We start from the raw sequence: 3,212 nt of genomic DNA, 5'->3' as shown, positions 1-3,212 counted from the left end.
TTTTCAGATTTTTCTCCTGGAAAATATACCACAGTATAACAGTAATGTGTCCTCTGAAGTCTTCAGCTTTACTAAGATCTGCTAGAATAATGCCATAAAAAAGTCAAATTCTATATTCTATAGTCTATATTCTTACACTGTAAAGTATCCTGTTAAATGAATGATAAACCTGGCAGCTGTCATTGCTAGAAATTCACTGTAAAAAACACTGTGACAATATTTCCCGTATTACTGAATGGCATATTAGTGCCCATATATTGTACTGTATCACTTAACCATATTTCATTGAGTGATATTGTCATCAGGTATGAGTTTTGTAATCTTCAAAACTCAAATTAAGATCTTTTTAATGAAACCTGAGAGGTTTCTGTCCCTCCATTGAAAGTCCGGGTAACCAAAACTTAAAAGATCCAAAAAGGTCATAAAGGCATAGTAAAATGCATCTACATGAATCAAGCAATTTAATCCAAGTCTTGTGAAGAAATAAGATTTAATCTAGGCTTTTATTTACGTCTAAATATTGAATGATACACCTACGGAAAACTAGGGGTGTGTGATGATGACAAAAAAATGATATCTCAATATTTGCTGGAATTTTTGTCGATAATGATAATTAGACAATATTTTGCTGAGCGTGTTATTGTGCTGGAACTTTGACAAGATTAGGACTGCTACGGACATCTGACTCCCAAAGTTTTTGATATTTTTCATATTCTGTGTGGTGGTTCATTTGCAGCAGTGACAGAAATGAACTTTTCCAATAAGTTTAAATTGATTTTTACCTTTCATGGGCATTTTTACCTTTATAAGGCCAATTTGTTTTCTAAACTAATTAAATATATGCATCATCTTTTGTGTCAAATTCTTACATTTAATCAACAAATTCAAATAGCAAGACACTATAGGGCTATTACCAATCAAATCAGTGTCAACAAAATTTGAGTTTGCAATGCAGAGGTGGAACAGAATCAGCATCTGAAGTGGCATTTAGATGCTTTTACACAGACTGATTAATGCAGGACATGAATGCATTTAACCTGCAGTTACAAATGCATAATTAACGTTTTCATGTTTAAAAAAAAAAAAGTTAAAATCCGTTCAAACGGCTGATTGATTCAGTAACGAGACACTGTTGTGTGTTGCTCAGAGATGCAAAACAGTTCTGCTGTGGCTTTGTTTGGAACTATTTTCATTGTCGAATTACAACAAACACAATAACTGTTGTCTAAAATGTAAGTCACTTAATGTTATCTTGTTTATTTAGCTGTTCATCAAATCAATATCATGCTGATATTTGGAGAAAAACGTCACTCTTCGTGTGATATTAACTATGTCAGATGGTATAAATATAACGCATAAAGTGATAAGGGGCATTTTTGAATTTTGGGGGAATTCTAAATGTATTTTAAAAGAACAAAATCACACCTTGAAAGCTTGAACTCTAAATGTGCTTGCGCAGTAGTCTAACCTACATCATGTAGTTCATACATCATGTGACAAGAAAGTCACATGGACTTTCACTCTTTTATCCATGTGACATCAGGGGCTCAACCGTAATTTTACGAAGCTACGAGAATACATTTGTACGCAAAGAAAACTAAAATAATGACTTTATACAACAATTCGTCTCCTCTGCGTCACCCTGGTGCCATTTTGGAGAGTATCCACTGAACGTAAACAGCGTATGCTATTCTGTGTCAGCTGCGTCACACGGATACGTTGTTTTCGTTCAAATCAAAGCATAAACAACGTAGAAAGAACCCCTGATGTCACATGGATTATTTTACCGATCTCCTTGCTATGTTTCTGGACCTTGATTGTGGTAATTACATTGTTGTCTATGGGAGGGTTAGAGAGCTCTCAGAATTCATCAGAAATATCTTAATTTGTGTTCCGAAGATGAACGGAGGTCTTACGGGTTTAGAACAAAATGAGTAATTAATGACAGAATTTTCATTTTTGGGTGAACTATCCCTTTAACTACAAACTAAAATTCTTAAAATTTGAGGGTGAGTAAATGATCAATGAATTTAAATTTATGTGTGAACTATCACTTCACACTTAACCCAGCACACTTAACCCAGTGATACACACTTTCCCAGGTCACTCATTAGTATACCTGAGGCTCTCAGCCGTTTACTGTTCACTCAGAACAAAAGTCTTTTTAATTGTTTGTTTTGATAGATTAGCTCAGCTAGCTGCAGAATGAAATGCCAGTTCTCTCTTTGCGCAACCACTTTCCTCTGACTGTCACAGAGACGGCGGCACAGAGATCAATGGAGCATATTGTTTAAGAGCAGATCTGGTGGGTGTAAGCAATGACACCCGTTCTGAGACTGTTTAGATAAGCGTGGTAAAAACACACTCGTGCCAGGTGAGAAGCTGCTTTGAAGTCTCTAATGAGCACGGACGTTCCCGCCGAGAACAAGGCTCGCTTATTCTGTCGAACATGGTTTTTGTGCTGCAACCAATAACATTGAATTGCTGTGCACCTGTGCCAAAGTCAAACATGAATCAGTTATTCAGCGATATGTGAAAATGTGTTGCGGCATTATCTCTGAAATCAACCATCATCTTTGTAATTTCGGCAGCGCTGTATGGAGACGACAAAAACAACCCACCCATGTTTGGCGCTCAGAGGTGATGCAATTCTGTTTTGCACTCCAACGCTTGTGAAAAACATAGATGAATGAGATAATTGTCGTCGTGCAGACGTTGAGTATGATGCTGCTGACAGTCAGATATCTGCTTCAACTCAGTTTTGGAGGGCTGGAGTTTAACTGGCGTATTTGTGAGCAGATCCCTCCCCCCTACGCCATCACCCGCTTGTGAAAAACATAGATGAATGAGATAATTGTCGTCGTGCAGACGTTGAGTATGATGCTGCTGACAGTCAGATATCTGCTTCAACTCAGTTTTGGAGGGCTGGAGTTTAACTGGCGTATTTGTGAGCAGATCCCTCCCCCCTACGCCATCACCACACACACACACACACACACACACACACACATGCCTGTGGCCAGCAGAGGTTTGTGGTCAGCCCAATAACGAGTGGTTCAGTGTAAACACGGTTTCTAGACTGCTCCAAACCCCACAACCCTCTGCTGCTGAAATATTACTCACAAAGCTGTCACCGTCTTTGTGTGTGCATGTGTTTGTGTTCATACAAAGTACTAGACGTGCTAAATGACATATGAAAATATTGAGCAAAA

Source organism: Sinocyclocheilus anshuiensis, unplaced genomic scaffold, assembly GCF_001515605.1.
Source record: "Sinocyclocheilus anshuiensis isolate Anshui unplaced genomic scaffold, SAMN03320099.WGS_v1.1 scaffold843, whole genome shotgun sequence".
Classification (NCBI taxonomy): Eukaryota; Metazoa; Chordata; class Actinopteri; order Cypriniformes; family Cyprinidae; genus Sinocyclocheilus; species Sinocyclocheilus anshuiensis.
The sequence above is the reverse complement of the archived record's forward strand: the minus strand, read 5'-3'. Positions refer to the sequence as shown.